Genomic DNA, 14,369 nt, shown 5'->3' with positions numbered 1-14,369 from the left:
TTGAAGGTTCTAGGTAGAACCCTGTTCTTCTGCAATTAACAATTTTTTTCTAAGCGTAAACCCTATGCTATAACATGCTGAAAAATACTGAAAAAAATATTTGTAAAAAAGGGGTGTAACCAAACCTTCTAAACATATCCATCAGCTTTCCCCAACGTTGAGGAATGCAAGCCTACGTGTTGTTTAATTATTACATGCAGGCAAATATTGTACTTTTGATTGAGTGCGCAGGCTAGTGGATAAAATAGAAAAAAACATGTTCCCTGACCGGGAATCGAACCCGGGCCGCGGCGGTGAGAGCGCCGAATCCTAACCACTAGACCACCAGGGAATCTATACATGCAATCTACAGTACGTATTTTGTTGGTCATCAATTCTATGTCAAATTCTAAGGCGCTACAAAATATTTGGCTTTTGCGATGGGGACAGGAGCGCGCGGCGACCACTGAATTGTATAATCAACCCAGTCAGCGAGATTTTAGTCGTTCTTCGCTATTACGTCGTCACCGTAAAGATTACTTGTTGACTTCCGCAAACCTTGCTTGTGTCAATTTTCTAAAATAGCTAACGTTATCTATCTAGGCTGCTACCCATGCTTGCACGCGCTAACGTTACTTAATATTGTACGTTTTACACTAACGTTAGCTATCTAAACGTATTATTATTGTTCATTTTGTTATGTTACAAGCTACATAGCTTACTAGATAGTCTTCGTTGTTGAACTGTGGATTTGAGGAAAGCTTGTTTCATTGTTACCAAAGAGACCTAGCTATGTGTTGCCTTCTCTTTGTGACATTGTATTCGAGAGGTCATAATGAAGTGTGGGGCGAAAATCCCCTGGAGGGAGTCTGAATAATTGCAAATGGCGTCCCATAGACTAGAATGTAGTGTCTTAGAATCTCAATCGTCCTCAAATAGGCTATCAATATCTTGTATTAGTCATTGCCTTTGGAACTTGTTCTTGGTATTTTTAAAACGTCGATGGAACAGGGCAGGTTTTATGAATGCAGTTATGAAGTGCGCATACGACTAAGGTTAACCCAACTGGCCGGCTGCAATGGCATAGCTCAAACTTCATCTGACAGTTCGACTACGGAAGAGCCAGAGACAGCGAGACACCTTGACAAGACCCCTACCTCAGATGACCAGTCAATCCATGAACTTTGTAATGGCTGTCTATCTCATGATGTTGTTTTTCTAAATTACTAGTATTTTTGAGTGCTTTGAAGCGCTATATAAATTGAAGAAATTATTATTATTAATTTGACATTGTTTGTCATCTGCGTCCAACTGGAGTCAATGCACTCTAGCAGGCGGTGGAAAATTGTGTTTTCCTAAGACATATTTTTCCTTTTTTTGGTGAGGGGTGTGGGGGGGCGACTCAATATTAAAGCTAGCTAAGGATGAAGTCTACATCCTTGCAGCCTGAATGGATGATGTTTTATCCTGAACAAAAATAAGATTTTGCTGAGTTACAGTTCATATAAGGAAATCAGTCAATTGAAATAAATAAATTAGGCCCTAATCTATGAATTTCACATGACTGGGCAGGAGCGCAGCCATGGGTGGGCCTGGGACGGCGTAGGCCCACCCACTTGGGAGCCAGGCCCACCCAATGGGAATGAGTTGTTCCCCACAAGAGGCTTTATTGCAGACAGAAATACTCCTCAGCACCCCATCCCCCCCTTCCCTCAGACGAGGTGAAGAAGCCGGATGTGGAGGTCCTGGGGTGGCGTGGTTACATGTGGTCTGTGGTTGTGAGGCCCTGTTGGACGTACTGCCAAATTCTCTAAAACGATGTTGGAGGTGGCTTATGGTAGAGAAATTAACATTTTATTCTCTGGCAACAGCTCTGGTGGATATTCCTGCAGTCATCATGACAATTGCACACTACCTCAAAACTTGAGACATCTGTGGCATTGTATTGTATGACAAATCTGCACATTCTAGAGTGGCCTTTTATTGTCCCCAGCACAAGGGGCACCTGTGTAATGATCATGCTGTTTAATCAGCTTCTTGCCTATGCCGTTCTGTACCATCACTCATTCATATATCTTTATGTACATATTCTTTATCCCTTTACACTTGTGTATATAAGGTAGTCGTTTTGGAATTGTTAGGTTATATTACTCGTTGGTTATTACTGCAGAACTAGAAGCACAAGCATTTCGCTACACTCGCATTAACATCTGCTAACCATGTGTATGTGACAAATAAAATGTGATTTGATATGATATGCAAAACCTGTCAAGTGGATTCATTATCTTGACAAAGGCTAAGATGCTCACTAACAGGGACGTAAACAAATTTGTGCACAACATTTGAGAGAAATAAGATGTTGTGCATATGGAACATTTCTGGGATTGTTTAATTCAGCTCATGAAACGTGGGACCAACACTTTACATGTTGCGTTTATATTTTTGTTCAGTGTATGTACGAGCCGGTATGACACGAGCGTATAGCCGGCTGCAGAGACTCCAGTTGGAAGCAGACAGAGAGGAAGAGACAAAGCGAGAACGATAACTGGGCCCAAAATCTTGTCTTCTCCAGCAGGTGGCTTTTTTTGTTTGTTTTTCACTCACCAAGCGAGAACTTTTGTATGGAGGTCGATGAGTGTCTAATTTGGTTAACAAAAAAAATGTATGGCTTATTTGCTACGTGTGGCTCATTTGACTGAATATATGTTTCGTAATGATTAGGTGAGTGTAGTGATATAAGTAGGACACGTGACATCACTGCAACAGGAAAAAAAAAACTTTATTTCGGAGTTGTGCCTGGTCGTCACTATTTACCACAGCCACAAAGTCCTAAACCCGGCCTATTTCTAAATTGTATATTCTTAAAATGTGATTTTAAACCTAACCACACTGCTAACATTATGCCTAACCTTGCTAACATTATGCCTAACCTTAACTTTAAATGAAGTAGCCAATTTTGACTACGTGGTTGTACGAAGTCAATCACACTTCTGTGAAATCAAACTGTCCACTTAGGAAGCAACACTGATTGACAATAAATTTCACATGCTGCAAATGGAATAGACAACAGCTGGAAATTATAGGCATTTAGCAAGACACCCCCAATAAAGGAGTGGTTCTGCAGGTGGGGACCACAGACCACTTCTCAGTTCCAATGCTTCCTGGCTGATGTTTTGGTCACTTTTGAATGCTGGCGGTGCTTTCACTCTAGTGGTAGCATGAGACGGAGTCTACAACCCACACAACTGGCTCAGGTAGTGCAGCTCATCCAGGATGGCACATCAATGCGAGATGTGGCAAGAAGGTTTGCTGTGTCTGTCAGCGTAGTGTCCAGAGCATGGAGGCGCTACCAGGAGACAGGCCAGTACATCAGGAGACGTGGAGGAGGCCGTAAGAAGGCAACAACCCAGCAGCAGGACCGCTACCTCCGCCTTTGTGCAAGGAGGAGCAGGAGGAGCACTGCCAGAGCCCTGCAAAATGACCTCCAGCAGGCCACAAATGTGCCTGCTCAAACGGTCAGAAATAGACTCCATGAGGGTGGTATGAGGGCCCGACGTCCACAGGTGGGGGTTGTGCTTACAGCCCAACACCGTGCAGGACGTTTGGCATTTGCCAGAGAACACCAAGATTGGCAAATTCGCCACTGGCGCCCTGTGATCTTCACAGATGAAAGCAGGTTCACAATGAGCACATGTGGCAGATGTGACAGTCTGGAGACGCCGTGGAGAACGTTCTGCTGCCTGCAACATCCTCCAGCATGACCGGTTTGGCGGTGGGTCAGTCATGGTGTGGGGTGGCATTTCTTTGGGGGGCCGCACAGCCCTCCATGTGCTCGCCAGAGGTAGCCTGACTGCCATTAGGTACCGAGATGAGATCCTCAGACCCCTTGTGAGACCATATGCTGGTGTGGTTGGCCCTGGGTTCCTCCTAATGCAAGACAATGCTAGACCTCATGTGGCTGGAGTGTGTCAGCAGTTCCTGCAAGAGGAAGGCATTGATGCTATGGACTGGCCCGCCCGTTCCCCAGACCTGAATCCAATTGGGCACATCTGGGACATCATGTCTCGCTCCATCCACCAAAGCCACGTTGCACCACAGACTGTCCAGGAGTTGGCGGATGCTTTAGTCCAGGTCTGGGAGGAGATCCCTCAGGAGACCATCCGCCACCTCATCAGGAGCATGCCCAGGCGTTGTAGGTAGGTCATACAGGCACGTGGAGGCCACACACACTACTGTGCCTCATTTGGACTTGTTTTAAGGACATTACATCAAAGTTGGATCAGCCTGTAGTGTGGTTTTCCACTTTAATTTTGAGTGTGACTCCAAATCCAGACCACCTTGGGTTGATAAATTCTATTGATAATTTTTGTGTGATTTTGTTGTCAGCACATTCAACTATGTAAAGAAAAAAGTATTTAATAAGAATATTTCATTCATTCAGATCTAGGATGTGTTATTTTAGTGTTCCCTTCATTTTTTGAGCAGTGTACATTTATTTTGATTGTTAGAGCGGCCACTAGAGTATCTGGTCAATATAATAGGTAATCTGTGACGCAGAAACAAACTACGTAAAAGGAATTATTTCGCCATCTGGAGGCCGGTTGGGCTAGACCCAGGTCACATCAGCATACATTGGCTTGGCCATTGACATGCATCTGGCACATTATGTTTCATATCATCAACATTCTCCTTGTCTTTTTCTCTCTAAGGTCCATCATGCAGACGCTGAGAGAGAAGAAGACTTTGTTAACGGAGATCCTGTCTGCGGACTCCAGCTACATCCTTCAGCATGTGCAGCAGGAGGAAATAGTGACTAATCGTGACTACAACAACCTAAACATCCCCAATCAGTCCGATGAGAAGACTGTCGTCAACCTGCTGGATAAAGTGATGAATAAAGGAGACACAAAAAGCTATGAACTCGTGAACCTGCTGCAGAAACCACATATTATAAAAAACTACCCTAGACTGGAGGAAATATTCAACAACCACACAGAACCCAGTGACCACACCTTCAACCCAGCCCCAACAATCCCAATTCCCTGTACAGGTACCCCACACACTGACTACTAGTACTACCAGCATTGCACCACGACTCTGTCATTGTTTACTGACACAACCACCAGACAATACATATAACACACTACATGACAAGACTAATTTAAATCAAATCAAATTTATTTGTCACATACACATGGTTAGCAGATGTTAATGCGAGTGTAGCGAAATGCTTGTGCTTCTAGTTCCGACCATGCAGTAATATCTAATAAGTAATCTAACAATTTCACGACAACTACCTTATGCACCCAAGTGTAAAGAAATGAATAAGAATATGTACATAAAGATATATGAATGAGCGATGGCCGAACGGCATAGGCAAGATGCAATAGATGGTGTAGAGTACAGTTTATACATATGAGATGAGTAATGTAGGGTATATAAACATTATATAAAGTGGCATTGTTTAATGTGGCTACAGATCAATCAACTGACATCAGTGCTACTGTTCTACTGTATTAGATAGCTGGTGTCAGGAATTTCTGTGTTTACTAGATACTTCTGACCTGGAAAAAGGGGTCACTAGTGGTAAATCAAATCAAATTTTATTTGTCACATACACATGGTTAGCAGATGTTAATGCGAGTGTAGCGAAATGCTTATGCTTCTAGTTCCGACAATGCAGTAATAACCAACAAGTAATCTAGCTAACAATTCCAAAACTACTACCTTATAGACACAAGTGTAAGGGGATAAAGAATATGTACATAAAGATATATGAATGAGTGTGGTGATAACCCCTCTATCTACATTTAAAGTGTTTATTAACTACATATATTAAACCTCATATAGTTCAGAGCAAATACACAACAATCAACAATATACAATAATACACAGAAGCAAAAGTTAACCTGTCTTTTCATCGCAACACAACTCTCCTTCAGAACACACAGCTGACACTGTTGTTGACACACACAAAGTGCTTATTCGCCAGTCAATGAAGCCTCCATTCAAGCCAAACCTAATACTAGGAAAAGTTTGTATTTTTACGATTAGGGCTCTATTTTAACCTCTACAGGATCGGTGGGTTCCCCGCAAGACAGTTGACCTAACGTAGGCTAATGTGATTAGCATGAGGTTGTAGGTAACAATAACATTTCCCAGGACATAGACATATCTGATATTGTCAGAATGCTTAAATTCTTGTTAATCTAACTGCACTGCCCAATTTACAGTATCTGTTACAGTGAAAGGATACCATGCTATTGTTTGAGGAGAGTGCACAGTTGTGAATTTAAAAATGTATTAATAAACCAATTGGGTAGTCTTGATACAACATTTTTAACAGATGTGCAATGGTTCATTGGATCAGTCTAAAACTTTGCACATACACTGCTGCCATCTAGTGGCCAACATCTAAATTACGCCTGGGCTGGAATAATACATTATGGCCTTTCTCTTGCATTTCAAAGATGATGGTCCAAAAAAAAAAGATTTTTCTTTTCTTTGTATAATCTTTAAACAGATCTAATGTGTTAGATTTGCCTACCATTTCCACAAACTTCAACGTGTTTCCTTTCAAATGGTATCAAGAATATGCATATCCTTGCTTCAGGTCCCGAGCTACAGGCAGTTAGATTTGGGTATGTCGTTTTAGGCAAAAATTGAGAATAAAAGGGGGCGGATCCTTTTAACAAACCTAACGCAATGGCCAATCTATACTCTGGCGGTAGCGCTATAGGTTCGGGGGGTGTCAGGAATATTTATGACATTTTCACAACCACAATGATGGTGCCGTTGCGGTCGGTGGCGTGAAAGGGCTGGGTTTTAATGAATAAATACGTTGTGGGTATGTCGAGGCTTGGCCCGTCACTGGCTGGCCAATCATAAAACGCTCCATGGCTGAATTTGTGGTTTCATCCTTTTGTGTATTTATGATATTTTATGGATTGCGTTGTTATCAACTCCAATTTGACTGTTAGTCCGTTATAGCCTAGTTCTTAAATTGTCTGCCCCATATTTGAATAATATGTTGAACATGTTTGGGGTCCACATTGTTCTAATTGTATTGCTAATAAATAAGATTGGGTCAGAAGTCTTATATCATAAATCGCTCCTGTGGTTCCATGGCACTATGTGCGCACCTAGGCCCAGATCTCTGCCCATAACATTCGCACATCAATACAAACTACTAGGCTCCTGTCAATTGTATCGTTGACTATGTGCGTAACAGATTCTCAAAGAAATCCGCCATTGATGTGGCATTATAAGAGGTTTTAATAGTTTGTAGGAGCACGTGTGTCTTTGGTAATATGACAAGGGGCGCTCTTTGAAAATGGGGCCATCTTAAAAATCTGTGGAATGGTTGTGTTGACTTATATTATGTTGTGTGTGTTTGTCCTCTGTTCTCCTCAGAGGGAAATACATCCATGTGATCATCACCCTGGTCAATGCTGAAGTGAGAAAGATGGACGGCAAACTTCCTGTTAAGGATAACGATGGGAAACGTATTGGCTATGAGAAGGTTAAGAAATCACCAGATTCCAGAAATACCCTGACCAAGACGCTCATCTTTCCTGCTAAGACCACTTATACTTCATAATGAATTTTTGATTTGTTAATGAAACCCTTCATCTGTCAACCATCCATATGCTAATTCTACTTTCAGATGAAGGTTGTGATATGACAGGGTGCTTCCACACAGGCTGTGAATAGGCCTTATCATATGACGCTAGCTACATTCCAATGGTGACATTCTAATTTTATCACTTTTAAAATGATGAGACAGGAACCACCATTACTGTTGTTGTCTTTATTTACCAGTTTGCTATATTTACATGTATGTGATATTTGATATTGTTTAGTTTCATGTAACGTATATAAGGCAGCTGGGAAGATGCGCCATTTTCTTTATTGACACAGAATATCACCAGGGATATACCAAAAGTGCAGCGACATTGCTGCAGCTTAATCAACACAACTAGGCTATATTTACTTTCACCAAAATAGCAATGTATTTGAAATGTGAAGATAGAACACTGACCCATCATGTTATGTAATTAAGTGGAGTTTCATAGCAAGAACAACATTTTATTGGTATCTCAACCCATAGTTTCAAGCTTACTTTATTCCATGATTTTATGTTATCCCATCTGCTTATAACATAATGTTTTACCATAATGTTTTCTTACCTGCCTTTCCTGTCACATTTAAATATTTTATACATTTAGAAATAAAGGTTTATATTTTACCAACAGTTGGATTGCAGAAGTATTTTATATCATATTCCTCTGAATTATTCAGCAATCCTGTTTAACTTGAAAAAAATGTGAAACATATAATAGAAAAGATACACACATATTTTACTGACCTCCTCGGTTTGGAATAGTATTTATGTAGACAAAGTAAAACAAATTGTGTTTTTCGTAATTAATGGATATGACACAGTCTACAGAGAGAGGAATAAAAATACTGCATATAGGATTTGCTTTGAACATAATTTGACTAATATCTTCTGTGGGCTCGCTGGCGGTTACTGCAATTTCTAAAATACTTTCACCGAGGTAAAGACAGTTTCAGGTTGGATATTCACCTGTAGTTTTCCTAACATCCACCAACAGCAGTTAGGAACTGTCAACATAGTGACAAATCAACATTTTCACATTTCAATAGCTCTTTAACCATTACTCCTAACACTTTCAAAACTGGTTGTAGCTAACCCGATGGCATAGACACACATTGCACACCCTTTAGTTAGTCCATTTTCATCTCACATGCTTTTACATGAATTTTTCAAAATGTCAAATTTCAATAGCTCCTTGGTCATGTGACCTAATGACTCCAACCAAGGTTCAGTATGTCCACTAACTACCCTTCTATATTGCACACCCTTTAGTTTGTCCATTTTCATCTCACATGGTTTTACATAATTTTTTCAAAATGTAGATTTTCAATAACTCCTTGGTCATGTGACCTACTGACCTCAAACAAGTTCAGAATGTCCACTGTCTATACCTTCATATCGCACACTCTGATGTTTGTCTACTTTCATTTCATGCTATTAGACTTAAATCTGTAAGCTTTGCAGGCCTTCATTTTACATGGCTGTCATAAAAAAAATGTTAAGTCAACAAATGTTCCATCCTCGCAATAACTATCTTTCACATGGACACTGAACATGTGGGATGGATCAAGGACAGGAGAGGTGTTTGAACAGAGGTGCGTAAAGGAAGGCGCACAGGTAGGCCTCATGAAAAACAATGTTTCATATGCTCTTTTTAATCACAGTAATAGGCAGTGATTTGTCACAGTGAGCTTGATAACGTGAAATAATCCTTTTCATAGCATCACTTTCATATACTGTACATTAAGACAAATCCTTCTACGTTTTGTATTAGAACGCAGTTTACATAACCTGATAATGTCTTGATATTTGAGTGCATTCACAAGCTACCTGCAGACAATTTACAAAATGCAATATTACATTTGAGGATTCGTTTTTCTGATGAAAATAGTTATTTGATGCATGGCCTACTATTTCTCATAAGAAACTAGCTCCCTGGTATACAGAAAATATCCGAGCTTTGAAGCAAGCTTCCAGAAAATTGGAATGGAAATGGCGCCACACCAAACTGGAAGTGTTCTGACTAGCTTGGAAAGACAGTACCGTGCAGTATCGAAGAGCCCTCACTGCTGCTCGATCATCCTATTTTTCCAACTTAATTGATGAAAATAAGAACAATCCGAAATGTATTTTTGATAATGTCGCAAAGCTAAGTAAAAAGCAGCATTCCCCAAGTGAGGATGGCTTTCACTTCACCAGTAATAAATTCATGAACTTCTTTGAGGAAAAGATCATGATCATTAGAAAGCAAATTACGGACTCCTCTTTAAATCTGCGTATTCCTTCAAAGCTCAGTTGTCCTGAGTCTGCACAACTCTGCCAGGACCTAGGATCAAGAGAGACACTTAAGTGTTTTAGTACTATATCTCTTGACACAATGATGAAAATAATCATGGCCTCTAAACCTTCAAGCTGCAAACTGGACCCTATTCCAACTAAACTACTGAAAGAGCTGCTTCCTGTGCTTGGCCCTCCTATGTTGAACATAATAAACGGCTCTGTATCCACCGGATGTGTACCAAACTCACTAAAAGTGGCAGTAATAAAGCCTCTCTTGAAAAAGCCAAACCTTGACCCAGAAAAAAAAGCTGTTGCGCTGCAAATCACGGTCTTTCTGAAGACAAAACAATGTATACGAAAAGCTTCAGTCTGGTTTTAGACCTCATCATAGCACTGAGACTGCACTTGTGAAGGTGGTAAATGACCTTTTAATGGCATCAGACCGAGGCTCTGCATCTGTCCTCGTGCTCCTAGACCTTAGTGCTGCTTTTGATACCATCGATCACCACATTCTTTTGGAGAGATTGGAAACCCAAATTGGTCTACACGGACAAGTTCTGGCCTGGTTTAGATTTTATCTGTCGGAAAGATATCAGTTTGTCTCTGTGAATGGTTTGTCCGCTGACAAATCAACTGTAAATTTCAGTGTTCCTCAAGGTTCCGTTTTAGGACCACTATTGTTTTCACTATATATTTTACCTCTTGGGGATGTCATTCGGAAATATAATGTTAACTTTCACTGCTATGCGGATGACACACAGCTGTACATTTCAATGAAACATGGTGAAGCCCCAAAATTGCCCTCGCTAGAAGCCTATGTTTCAGGCATAAGGAAGTGGATGGCTGCAAACTTTCTACTTTTAAACTCGGACAAAACAGAGATGCTTGTTCTAGGTCCCAAGAAACAAAGAGATCTTCTGTTGAATCTGACAATTAATCTTGATGGTTGTACAGTCGTCTCAAATAAAACTGTGAATGACCTCAGCGTTACTGTGGACCCTGATCTCTCTTTTGACGAACATATCAAGACTGTTTCAAGGACAGCTTTTTTCCATCTACGTATCATTGCAAAACTGTCCAAAAATGATGCAGAAAAATTAATCCATGCTTTTGTTACTTCTAGGTTAGACTCCTGCAATGCTCTACTTTCTGGCTACCCGGATAAAGCACTAAATAAACTTCAGTTAGTGCTAAATACCGCTGCTAGAATCCTGACTAGAACCAAAACATTTGATCACATTACTCCAGTGCTAGCCTCCCTACACTGGCAAGGGCTGATTTCAAGGTTTTACTGCTAAGCTATAAAGCATAACATGGGCTTGCCTACGTATCTCTCTGATTTGGTCCTGCCGTACATACCTACACGTACGCTATGGTCACAAGAAGCAGGCCTCCTAATTGTCCCTATAATTTCTAAGCAAACAGCTGCAGGCAGGGTTTTCTCCTATAGAGCTCCATTTTTATGGAATGGTCTGCCTACCCATGTGAGAGACGCAGACTCGGTCTCAACCTTTGTCTTTACTGAAGACTAATCTCTTCAGTGGGTCATATGATTGAGTGTAGTCTGGCCCAGGAGTGTGAAGGTGAACGGAAAGGCTCTGGAGTAACGAACCGCCCTTGCTGTCTCTGCCTGGACGGTTCCCCTCTTTCCACTGGGATTCTCTGCCTCTAACCCTATTACAGGGGCTGAGTCACTGGCTTACTGGTGCTTTTTCATGCCGTCGCTAGGAGGGGTGCGTCACTTGAGTGGGTTGAGTCACTAATGTGATCTTCCTATCTGGGTTGTGCCGTGGCGGAGAACTTTGTGGGCTATACTCGGCCTTGTCTCAGAATGGTAAATTGGTGGTTGAAGGTATCCCTCTAGTGGTGTGGGGGCTGTGCTTTGGCAAAGTGGGTGGGGTTATATCCTTCCTGTTTGGCCCTGTACGGGGATGTCATCGGATGAGGCCACAGTGTCTCCTGACCCCTCCTATCTTAGCCTCCAGTATTTATGCCGCAGTAGTTTATGTCTCGGGGGGCTAGGGTCAGTTTGTTATATCTGGAGTACTTCTCCTGTCTTATCCGGTGTCCTGTGTGAATTTAAGTATGCTTTCTCTAATTCTTTCTTTCTTTCTCTCTCTCGGAGGACCTGAGCCCTAGGACCATGCCTCAGGACTACCTGGCATGATGACTCCTTGCTGTCCCCAGTCCACCTGGCCGTGCTGCTGCTCCAGTTTCAACTGTTCTGCCTGCGGCTATGGAATCCTGACCTGTTCACCGGACGTGCTACCTGTCCCAGACCTGCTGTTTTCAAATCTCTAGAGACAGCAGGAGTGGTAGAGATACTCTTAATGATCGGCTATGAAAAGCCAACTGACATTTACTCCTGAGGTGCTGACTTGCTGCACCCTCGACAACTACTGTGATTATTATTATTTGAACATGCTGGTCATTTATGAACATTTGAACATCTTGGCCATGTTCTGTTATAATCTCCACCCGGCACAGCCAGAAGAGGCCACCCCTCATAGCCTGGTTCCTCTCTAGGTTTCTTCCTAGGTTTTGGCCTTTCTAGGGAGTTTTTCCTAGCCATCGTGCTTCTACACCTGCATTGCTTGCTGTTTGGGGTTTTAGACTGGGTTTCTGTACAGCACTTTGAGATATCAGCTGATGTACGAAGGGCTATATAAATAAATTTGATTTGATATTTCTAACTGGGAAAATAAATAAAATAAATAATAAAATACTTTTTCCAAAATGTATTTATGTACATCTTTGTGAAGAGGTATGAGGGTTGTGATATGGGTCATTTAATAGTAAAATAATTGAAGGCATCAATACATTTCTATATTGCTTCCCCAGTATCTGCATGAACCATCAGGCCAAGTGTTTTTGGTTGACCCTGCTGGACAGAAAGAGAAGGAGGAATCGAAACACGCTGCATTCAAATTCAGGTCCTAGTTATTCCATTGTACTGGATCAAATACATATTAGCATTTTACATACATTCATAAGTGTAATACTTTTTTTATGACATACTGTGAAATACTCTCTTGGCTGCTGGCTCTGTCACTTTCAGACATGTGCAGAGCAGACTTGAACCTCTGTAAAGAGAGAGTAATTATCATGAGAAATTTCAATCACAACGATAATAACTAACAATCAATAGCTTTGACCAATCCCAAGGTGTGTAAGACCATGGGTTTAATAATAATTAGACAAAGACTCAGTTTATGCAAAAGGTTAGCACAGTTAATTCACAAGAACGTTCTAAAATCCAAAATGCAGTCTTTATAACACACACAAACAAATCTTAAACTACGCCTTGCTCAGACAGTCAGTGTTTTTCCACTACACAGATACATTGTTTCTTTAATCTGCAACATGTTTCATAATGTTTCTGCTAGCCTAACAGTTTCTCCCCTCCACGGGTGGAGACAGAATGTCCTGTAAGGAACACAGTAGTACAACTTGTCTGTCGACAGCTCCTCTTATCATTTGTTTCCCACTTGCACCCTGTTTACATATTAAAAAGGATCAAAAGGTCCTTGTTCTAATTCTGACTAAAACTACACACATCGTCAGATTATAGTTTTATGATTCTAATAAATTTCATACAATTATATGGTTTCAGGGTGAAATATTTTAAACATTACCATTAAGCATATAATTCCCTTATCAATCCACCCTTAATGACTAAATAATACACACTGATACATCCACCGTCATATGGAATCAAAAATGTTACATAAAATCAAACAAAACCAATACATGTATTTATATCGGATACTTATCATCGACTGCTCTAGGCCTATATCCAATTATAACCCTTCTTTTTAGGATTTTTATTACAATCTTCATTAAAGGAACAGTCTGTCTAAACATTGAAGATAGTCTCATCTAACAATGGCTCCTTGTGGTTAAAAGAAACGGAGCCATCTCTTAGACCTGGAGGCCTGTATTCGTCATCCCACTGGTTAGAGCTCGGAATCGGTCCATATCTCACCATCTGTTGGTCATCGATCTATCTAGAGTTCTGGTGATCAAACCTCTCACACATGGGACCAAACAGCATCCACACAACACCAACACACTCATACATGTGAAAGCAGCCCAAAATACAGTACTTACAATATTTTTCCATTTCCCAAACATGCTATCGAACCACCCTGTCAGGGAAATATCCACCCCAGTTCTCTGCTAACTCATGAGCTAATGTGGTCAAACCTGCCAGGGCCTTGGTCTCTGATCCGTCTGGAGCTGTTTTATTAAAACGTATATAAACGTACAGCAATGAACCCCAATCATTCTACATACCCCGCCCTTTTCTGCCCTTAACATATCGAGAGTCAGTCTATTTTACCAGGTCATGAGGGAGGTGGCGGATAATTGGTCAGAGAACCCCTTTACTGCATCCCCAGAATCATTCACAAATCCCTGTTGATTATAATAGATGTCATTAATCCAATCCACATTTTTATTTATTGTCAACCACCAAAATAATGTAGTA

At 41.0% G+C, this 14,369-nt stretch overlaps 1 non-coding gene across 1 annotated transcript; it reads right to left on the bottom strand.

The window, feature by feature from the left end:
- Positions 1-259: 259 nt before the first annotated feature.
- trnae-cuc (transfer RNA glutamic acid (anticodon CUC)) lies at positions 260-331 on the bottom strand. The gene has a single exon. It is a non-coding gene; the product is annotated as a tRNA-Glu (tRNA).
- Positions 332-14,369: the final 14,038 nt, after the last annotated feature.

The sequence above is a fragment of the Oncorhynchus nerka genome, linkage group LG9b (genome assembly GCF_034236695.1).
Source record: "Oncorhynchus nerka isolate Pitt River linkage group LG9b, Oner_Uvic_2.0, whole genome shotgun sequence".
NCBI classification, from domain to species: domain Eukaryota; kingdom Metazoa; phylum Chordata; class Actinopteri; order Salmoniformes; family Salmonidae; genus Oncorhynchus; species Oncorhynchus nerka.
This window is presented reverse-complemented; position numbering and strand designations above follow the sequence as displayed.